At 29.7% G+C, this 10,832-nt stretch overlaps 1 protein-coding gene and 1 non-coding gene across 2 annotated transcripts in view; both read left to right on the forward strand.

Annotated features, from left to right (window-relative positions):
* Positions 1–2,422: 2,422 nt before the first annotated feature.
* The window catches only part of LOC108739706, a 38,175-nt gene continuing 29,765 nt past the window's right edge, over positions 2,423–10,832 (forward strand). Inside the window, exon 1 of the mRNA XM_025975956.1 lies at positions 2,423–2,561. The gene's annotated coding sequence lies outside the window, so the exon portion shown is untranslated. The remainder of the gene's footprint in view (positions 2,562–10,832) is intronic.
* Positions 4,940–5,056, forward strand: Trnal-caa. Its single transcript has 2 exons — positions 4,940–4,977; positions 5,012–5,056. It is a non-coding gene; the product is annotated as a tRNA-Leu (tRNA).

Raw genomic sequence — 10,832 nt, forward strand, 5'->3', positions numbered from 1 at the left:
GGAATGATCAGTATAATTTAAATACTGTATACTAAAAGATTAAAATGCCGATCCCACGTAATATTTTTTAATTGCCAACCAAGAGAATTAATATGTTGACCAGTAAACTGCAAGCCATTTATCTATATAGTTTTTAAATAAATGTTTCCAATGTTACATATTTAATGTATTATGTTTCGTTAAATGTTGGACTACTTCTACAATGAATCCAAATGTAAAATTAAACGTTTTACATTAAAACTCTAAACGTATCGCAAGCGAAAGATTAGGATAATAATAATTGGTAAAAGACAATAGATACTCGAAGAGCAATATAAGGTATTGAACTGAAACCTAAAATGGTTTCAATAGAGAGAACGAAATTTCAATGTGAAACTGTTATTCTAACGATGTTTCTCAACTCCAGAAACTTTCTAATTCTCTTGTATCTGACTATTCTCCAACAGTTTCAATATATCACATTACCTACTTATTAGATATTTTGTAAAAAGGTTTCCAATTAATTGTTTTGGTGATCATTCTTGAAAGTAAATTAATTCTTGCTTTTCTTCAAACTCCAATAAAATGGTAAAAGGTTTACTATATTTTCCATAATCTTTACCATACTGTTTAACCACCTACCCTAATGAGGTCTTGTGCCACAGACAAATCATAGGTGTCAATTGACGGAATAAAGCTTTCTGTAGGCTTTTGCCTCATTATTGATCCTTGAAAAAAACTAAACAAGATTAATTTCTCCTTTAAAATCATTACTTACATTTTTGCATTGAAATTAACTCTATAAGTGATTTATGAATTTAACGATTGATTGTGTTCTGTTATCTTATATAGATTACCTTAAAGACACCACATCGGTTTACTCTTATGCTAAATGTAATCATTTGACACTCATATTAAATTAAACTAATTGCTTAGCATTAGTGTGCCAGCATTTTTAGCAATTAATCGAATTTTACAAGGCAATTAAACGGGATGAGGTTTCGGAAAAACGAGGCTATCATTATATTACCTACTTACATTCTTACAAGAAGTTAGAAGAAAGTCAACTAGCAATTACCAAAGACGATTTTGTTACGCTCCAATACTTTTCCATCTTTTTAAATTTATATATAACTCTGCAGATAAATAATTTATATGCGTAAAGAAAGTAGTGATCAGAATCTCAAATGTATCATCTACAAAGTAGGTATATACTTCTGAAAAATAATGTAAATTCTAGTAAATTTATAATGAATATTAGCGAATAACACCCACCAAATATTCAATTAACTTTTTTCTAAAAAGCCAAAACAATCAAGTGGACATATTCTCTGACCCCCCATGCAATGTATGTTGATAATAATCAATTTTAACACTAAAACTTCGCAAAACCGATATGTTTAATAAATAAATTAAAAACACTATTACGAGAATTAAACATTTTTAATTGCTTAACGATATGGGTTGCTTCAGCTTTAGGGAAATGCACAAGATAGAAAAGAGTGAAGGTGCGTGTCCAACTAGTCTTAGGACTGACGACCTTATAATCATGATGATTATGATGATATTTTTAATCTCGTATGCTAAGTCTTAATTTCAAAGAGTTATTAAAACCTTTCGTATTTTTTAAAGTAAGTTTAATTATTTCGTGCTCGAGAGTAAATTAATGCTGCAATATTTATTTTTACATTTTAATTATTTTATTTCGTCGTTTCCAGTTCAAGTGTGTACTGTTTTTATATTTTAATTATAACATATCTACATCAGAAAAAATTACTCCTTTTACACCATACAGCATGATCCTATTACTAATTACCTACTCGTTGGTTATATATTATTTTTTAACTTTTTTTATTGCCATTTTTCTCAAAATAGTTATATAATGTACATTATTTTTTACTATTTACACGTACTATAAACAGAAACAACTCTAAGAAAACATTTTTCCAACTGGTTTTATTCAAACCAAGTCTTATGAATAGGAAATGTCTAATTCCTCCATCTAGTAAATGTTTTTTTTTTCCTATTTCGTACTCTTATGATGGATCATGCTTTTAGAAGTTGAAAAACCAAACACTTTTGATAAAAACTCATCATAAACTTTACCGCCAATATGATCAATATACTAACAAGAAATTTTATGATGTATCTTTTATTTGATGGCAGCGATGTATCAATTATTGACTGATAAATTATTTCGGTTCAAGAATTCGCTCCACAGATGAGCCGGGCGCTTTCCTAACAAAGAAAATCGGTTAATTTCCGGGTCCTATTAACTAAGTACCGTCCTGAGGGTATGTGCATGTATGCCTATTGTCTATGTATGTAGGTGTGTGTACGTTGTGTTTGTGCATATATGGAACATTTATAAAATTAAAGAATGACGTGACAGGTTCGTAGACAAAGCTTTTGTTTGAACTCTAGCAGGTGTCCAGTGCTTTTGCGCAAAGCTCTGCAGGATCGGTAATCACTATCAGATATGTAGCATGCCGACAACAGCTTTTGCTCAGTCGTCTCCAAGTCGCAATCGACAGCGTGTCTTTGCCACTGTGGCTTTTCTTCTTCCCCATTTATTCGAAAAAGTAAGTTGTACATTGCTTAATTTGTTTTCAAAAAAACTCCTGAAACAACATTATCCACCCCGTCCTACAAATGTAAATTGACTTTATGTTATCATAAGCAAAATGTATGTATGTAGAAAAGCTTTTAGCACTTGTGAAATTTTAGGAAGAAAGGCAATATGGGATAATTATCGTCAACATTAATTTGACCAGGAAGTTTTAGCCTAATTGGTAATGGCCTTTATCTAATCTGATTTTTAAATTTTGGGTTGTAAATAATCCAGCCGTTTATGAATTATAAAAAAACTTATAACTCCTTGAAATTAATTAAATAAAGAAAATAAATCCTTGTCGGAGCACATTCAATAAAAGAATTAGTTTTTCACTTTGGAAAAGGAAATATTACATCTTAAACCATTGATAGATCACACTTTTGCATTATAAAAACATATTGCTATATTATTTGTCAAAAAAATGCGAGGTTACCTGGTATTTGGGAGTATTTTTTTTATTTGAATTACTTTTACCACATAGGGGTTAACAGCATAGGTATCTATTATCTTATCGTACTTTACTTTTTTGACATGAATTAAAGCGGAATTATGTGTGCACATATTGTTAATTGAATGTAAACATATTGAAAACAATTACTTGTGCTTAGTAGTAGTAACAATCTATGTACACTACTATAAAAGTTTTCCAGTACTCCTATAACTTAGATATTAACAATGGACTTAGGTAGGCATAATATGCAGAGGTATATCGTAAGTGGTTTTCACAATGTTTTTATTGTTATGCGTCAATGAATTTATTAATAACTACAATTTTATTAATCAAGCAAGAATATATCACAAACAATACTTGATTGGAACAGGTTTTTCTATGTATCAAATTTTATAATGAACGTTGTGCGGCCTCTAATTGTGTGCGTAATTAAAATACGAAAAAACAAGAAATTTATATACTACTTTGATAAAATTAGTTCTTAAGAAATTTAACACAAATCCAAATCATTTAATGGTAAATTGTCTATGTGTCTAAAGTTAATCATATCGAAATAAAGTTTCACTCGTGGGGATTTGGGACCCGTACGTACCCCCAGTCCACTATTCTCGAAAAATGGTTTATAATATATATATTAATTGAATAAAGAATATTACGTTTTTCCATTAACTACAATGAATAAGATACTGAGTAACACATTTGCATTTTTCATCATAAATAAAGTATATTAGTTTTTACTATTATTAAAGTTTAACTGTATATATACATTCTTCTCAGTGGTTAAACGGTTTTTTCTATTCTTCTTCAATTATTCATTAGCTACTTACTCTTATCTAATGTTTGTACCATGCCATTATAATTTCTTATTTTACTAAATCATTTAATTCCTACAGGAACACATAAATTATTACAAAGAGTCAATAAGGGTTAAAATAAGTAAACTACAAAAAATTTTGTACTACATGTTTGTAACACTCCTTATCACAATTGCAGCTAATTAATTAAATGAGAGTAAATGGAAAGCATTATTAAGGCTTTTCCTTCAAAACAAGGATTTAGTTTACTCGTGAGTTATTTTCAATTAATTTTTTTTTTTAGTTCTTTTCCTTTGACCGTAGAATTAAATCATTGGTGATTTTTTATTAATTTTGTAAGGAAAAAACAATATCTCCATCTATTTAATCAAGCTCTTTGCTAGGGAGGGGCGCTAAGATGGTAAAGGTACTACCCCTGTCATACGAAATCTTGCATATTAAGGGAAGTTATTAATATCGTATACCTCCTAAAAATAAATCTGTAAAGTTCATAATTTTATAAGTTCCAAGCCTATCTGATTTCAGTATAGCTGTTTCGTATCAAAATTTGACTAGAGTACCTATAGATATCTAAAATAATTGAACTTCTGAGAAGAAATTTTGATTAGCTTAAGCCGGTTTATTTTCTATTTGTTCAGGATCAGCAAATATTTGGCGATGACCATTAGTGTAATGGTGCAATTACTTTTACAGTTTCTTACCGTACATTAGTTGTCACCCCATTTTTGATTTATCACACAATTTATTCATTACATATACCAGGGAGCAACGCTTATAACTCCTTGAAAACTCTATTATCTGTTTAACGTAAGAATTAATTACACAAATTATTGCACATTAATTCTGCTATGAACCTTTGCGACTAATTTATTGCACATTTATTAAATTCAGATTGTCATTCGTATATCTAGTATGCACTTCCGACTAGTTATAATAATTTCAGTAATACTTCATATTCAATTATACAACTTTTATGAGAAAACATGCAATTTTAAGCATTAGATAATAATTTTTAAAAAATATAAAAGNAATGTCGAATATTACATTATAACAATAATTTAGAGACTATCTCTACAAGTTGTCAGGATGGCCGAGCGGTCTAAGGCGCCAGACTCAAGGTACACCTTGCTCGTTAAATACGGGCTTTGGGCGTTCTGGTCCTCTCTGAGGGCGTGGGTTCGAATCCCACTTCTGACACAAACTTTTTTGCTACTGAAAGGCGTTTACATATTTAACTTTTTAAGGATAATTGCAAAATGCATCTGAAAACCATCTTTTATTTTTGTTAGGGTTAGTAAATAGATTTTTTAAACATTCTGTTTGAATACAGAAAGTATAGATTGCTGTATTCCTTTCTAACATTATATTTTACGAAAGCTCTCATAGAGCGCGGTAAGGATAACATCCAGAGCTTTAGGACGGTTACCATGGTGACGGTTTCCCCTACACTATATTTTGTAAGGGAACACTTAGAGAGGGGTTGCTCTCAATACTTTAACCAGTGGTGGTTCTTCAGGGAATGTATAATAGAATTAAAGAATTAATATAGGTAGGTACATTAATCCTGCGGAAATTAGAACAACAATAACATTTCTCATTTGAGTATATATTTCCCTAAATAATCAAAAACAACTTATAGTTCGTTATTGAAAATGTTTTAACCACCGAAAACTGCCTACGCTCATTATAAAAAATTTTGCATTTAGACATGGCTCAGTTTTAAAAGCCCTAAAATGCCTTGTATCTTCTGATTTAACAAATGAAAATTTAAATTTCAGAAAAATGCTCCTCTTACAATTAAAGCTTGAGTATAATGTTTATCCCGTTTATAACATAAACAGTTGTTGTTTGTTTCATTTATGACCTCGTACATGATTACACATTTTCTTCTAATATTAAGACAGTTGTTAATATATATGTATATAAACTATTGAAAAATAATTTCGAGAGTATTTTAGATTTTAGTGCGCGAAGTTTTTAAAGTTGAATTTGGATGAGTTTTATTTAGCAAGCATTAAAATACCGAATTTTTATATCTGAATAAAGGGCAATCGCCGCCCCTGNCATGTATTTATAAAGTTCGAGCACCATTTTCAATATGGGCTAACCAGACCGTCTAGAACCTTTTTCTTCATAATATGAATAAAATCGGTTTTAGTGTTTTACAGAAAAAAAGGATATAAAACCAACTTTTTAAATTGGTTGACCACGAGAATGTTTAGAAAGTAAAGAAAATTTTGTGTTTGTATGTACGAAGTGATAACTCATGTTGTCAGACAATACATTCGCAATATAATTAAGCAATTAATTAGTTTAATTAGTTTGGGTTTGACCGTTTTATAATGCACAGCAAACAACGCAGTAAAATTAAGATAACAAATTAAAAGCTGAAGAAGAAAAAAACTGAAATAAACATATCAAGCAAGATAACTTTTTACAAATTAACAAAATATTGCAGATAATTTTACAATTGTCGTAAATTTATTCCTTAGTTTTAATGTGTAAATTCCGAATCTAATCGTTTGGATAATAAATGTTTGAACGGCTACTGATAATACGTAATGCATACATATATGTTTCATGTATAAATATAGAGCTTATCAAAAGATTAAGCGGTAAATTTTATATATATGCCATTGTCTTTAATTGCTAAATACAATGTGCCGAAAGTTCCAATAAAGTAGTTGCAAATCCCTTATTATGAATTCTTACTCTGAAAAATAAAAAAACCCTGTTTTATACCTACGAATGTGCTTATCGAAAATTATTTTTGTTTACATGACGATAAAAAAAGCTACCTACATAACGACTAAAAAGTTGATGTAGTTAATTTGCAACTGTAGTAGGAAGGTAGAACAGAATTTGAAAATTATAGATTATTTCAGCTGATTGTTCATCCAATGACTTCAGTTCATCAAAGGAAAAAATTAAGTTGGATTGTAAGTGTTATTTAGGCAGATTGAAAAAAGTAGGTAACAGTTTAAATGCTTGTGGTGTTTTAACATGTATCATTTGCATGTTTGGGTTAGTTATCGTTCACCAATTCACTGTAGTAGCTAGTTTTTTTCCTTTTCTGTAATGGACTTTTTGCTTTTGTATTTAAAATTTCAAATGAACAAAATGAGTATTGACAGTTTTTGTTGTCTATGGCTAAACTTTTTATTTCGAATATTCTTTATAACGCTAACTTCACTTGTGCTTGGTTGGTTTTCCTTTCATCCTATACAGTGACTGACCAACTCTCTGTAATAGTAGTTCATTCCTTTTTGCAAAATTTTGTAATTGGTTTTGTACTCCACCCTCTACGTGACGGAAAGTTTCGATAGCAGTCCGTTCTCGTTTATTTTTGTAGAGGGTTTATACAGTATTACATTTTGCATATTCAGTTGTTCTGTTCTTGTTAAGTGGAAACTGTAAAAAAACAAAGTTATGAATTTTCTTTGTACCTTTCTTTTAATATCAATATCTTTTCGGAGAATTAATTGATTAATCATTTGGCTTATCTTTGAAAATCTTATTTGGGGATCGCTTAAAGCGCACTGATATGATTAGAAACGGATTTTGCGATATAATTCTTCAAAAAATGATAAAAACGTTGCACTGTTTCATAAATTTATTAAAAAAGAAAACTCTTGAACACTATTTCGGGTAGGAGGTTATTCTAAAAGAATTATTACCTACTTAAGAATGAATAAAGTGATTGAAATAGTTCAAAATCATGACATAGTATTTGTATAGACATATATTAATACAAATGTAATGATTTGATAATTGCCCTGGTATTGAATGATATTAAAATTACTGCACGTTCTTTGAATAAATATGTTGCCTTGCAGTTGTTTTGCTTATAACGTACACATCTTTATACCGGATTCCTTGGCACAAAGTACGTCATCAACAGAAATTCAGCTCGGCCATGCGCGCAACTAGAAGCTGGTTATTGTATGTTTCGTGTATATCGTCGAACAAGTCTAGATAGTGTTCCTTCCATCTGCTTTATCGTTCTTTATACAGTCGTAAAGCAACGTATATCGGTGAATTTGCCTTGTTTAAAAACTAAACGAACGTAAATTTTTGTCGTGGTGTTATTGCGAAAAACGAATCCTCCAAATTTTCTAAAATTCGTCGCACAATCGAAGTGGAAATCTTTGCGTTGCGGGTTGGCGGTAAAATTTGAAACGCACGGCATTCGTTACTATTATTAACATTTTCATGTTTGGACATAAGCACGTATGTGATCTTTCGTGACTCACACTGTTAATGGAAAAAACTACAGTGGTTGTGATTTCAAGGGAAAAGTACAACCAACCACAACAAGGTTTGTTAAGAATATTAACACAATGAACAGATAACAATAATAAATTAACTACTACACATTTAGTTCTACTGTTTAACTTTTCATTTTCACATTCCTATTTAGCTAAAAAAATTCCTCCAGCAATTCCTTGAACGACATGCCTTCCCTTATACTAATACTTTTAACGGATAGCCATCTCCAGGGGGTGAAGTCAATGATTTTACCCTAGAAAAATATATTCCTCTTCGCATTTATCTTCCTTTTTACATTTTCAATGTACTTTCTAATCCCAACCGCGGTAAAAAAGGCATTGTACAGGTACAACCATTTTAATTGATCTAATTCTATTGGTTTATTTTACAGCTTAGAAGTTCGTACGAAAGGTAATTTCTTATTGGGTTGGTATAACGTANATTTATAAGATAATTAGATAAAAAATTGAAACCGGTAAATTTCTCCAGTTTTCTTTTGGGAAATAAAGACAATTGATGGTAAATAAAACATTTATTTTCCTTCAACTAGCTATAGCAATTTCTAGTATAATCTACAACAAATGGAATGATCAGTATAATTTAAATACTGTATACTAAAAGATTAAAATGCCGATCCCACGTAATATTTTTTAATTGCCAACCAAGAGAATTAATATGTTGACCAGTAAACTGCAAGCCATTTATCTATATAGTTTTTAAATAAATGTTTCCAATGTTACATATTTAATGTATTATGTTTCGTTAAATGTTGGACTACTTCTACAATGAATCCAAATGTAAAATTAAACGTTTTACATTAAAACTCTAAACGTATCGCAAGCGAAAGATTAGGATAATAATAATTGGTAAAAGACAATAGATACTCGAAGAGCAATATAAGGTATTGAACTGAAACCTAAAATGGTTTCAATAGAGAGAACGAAATTTCAATGTGAAACTGTTATTCTAACGATGTTTCTCAACTCCAGAAACTTTCTAATTCTCTTGTATCTGACTATTCTCCAACAGTTTCAATATATCACATTACCTACTTATTAGATATTTTGTAAAAAGGTTTCCAATTAATTGTTTTGGTGATCATTCTTGAAAGTAAATTAATTCTTGCTTTTCTTCAAACTCCAATAAAATGGTAAAAGGTTTACTATATTTTCCATAATCTTTACCATACTGTTTAACCACCTACCCTAATGAGGTCTTGTGCCACAGACAAATCATAGGTGTCAATTGACGGAATAAAGCTTTCTGTAGGCTTTTGCCTCATTATTGATCCTTGAAAAAAACTAAACAAGATTAATTTCTCCTTTAAAATCATTACTTACATTTTTGCATTGAAATTAACTCTATAAGTGATTTATGAATTTAACGATTGATTGTGTTCTGTTATCTTATATAGATTACCTTAAAGACACCACATCGGTTTACTCTTATGCTAAATGTAATCATTTGACACTCATATTAAATTAAACTAATTGCTTAGCATTAGTGTGCCAGCATTTTTAGCAATTAATCGAATTTTACAAGGCAATTAAACGGGATGAGGTTTCGGAAAAACGAGGCTATCATTATATTACCTACTTACATTCTTACAAGAAGTTAGAAGAAAGTCAACTAGCAATTACCAAAGACGATTTTGTTACGCTCCAATACTTTTCCATCTTTTTAAATTTATATATAACTCTGCAGATAAATAATTTATATGCGTAAAGAAAGTAGTGATCAGAATCTCAAATGTATCATCTACAAAGTAGGTATATACTTCTGAAAAATAATGTAAATTCTAGTAAATTTATAATGAATATTAGCGAATAACACCCACCAAATATTCAATTAACTTTTTTCTAAAAAGCCAAAACAATCAAGTGGACATATTCTCTGACCCCCCATGCAATGTATGTTGATAATAATCAATTTTAACACTAAAACTTCGCAAAACCGATATGTTTAATAAATAAATTAAAAACACTATTACGAGAATTAAACATTTTTAATTGCTTAACGATATGGGTTGCTTCAGCTTTAGGGAAATGCACAAGATAGAAAAGAGTGAAGGTGCGTGTCCAACTAGTCTTAGGACTGACGACCTTATAATCATGATGATTATGATGATATTTTTAATCTCGTATGCTAAGTCTTAATTTCAAAGAGTTATTAAAACCTTTCGTATTTTTTAAAGTAAGTTTAATTATTTCGTGCTCGAGAGTAAATTAATGCTGCAATATTTATTTTTACATTTTAATTATTTTATTTCGTCGTTTCCAGTTCAAGTGTGTACTGTTTTTATATTTTAATTATAACATATCTACATCAGAAAAAATTACTCCTTTTACACCATACAGCATGATCCTATTACTAATTACCTACTCGTTGGTTATATATTATTTATTAACTTTTTTTATTGCCATTTTTCTCAAAATAGTTATATAATGTACATTATTTTTTACTATTTACACGTACTATAAACAGAAACAACTCTAAGAAAACATTTTTCCAACTGGTTTTATTCAAACCAAGTCTTATGAATAGGAAATGTCTAATTCCTCCATCTAGTAAATGTTTTTTTTTTCCTATTTCGTACTCTTATGATGGATCATGCTTTTAGAAGTTGAAAAACCAAACACTTTTGATAAAAACTCATCATAAACTTTACCGCCAATATGATCAATATACTAACAAGAAATTTTAT

This window comes from Agrilus planipennis, unplaced genomic scaffold, assembly GCF_000699045.2.
Source record: "Agrilus planipennis isolate EAB-ADULT unplaced genomic scaffold, Apla_2.0 scaffold93, whole genome shotgun sequence".
NCBI classification, from domain to species: Eukaryota; Metazoa; Arthropoda; class Insecta; order Coleoptera; family Buprestidae; genus Agrilus; species Agrilus planipennis.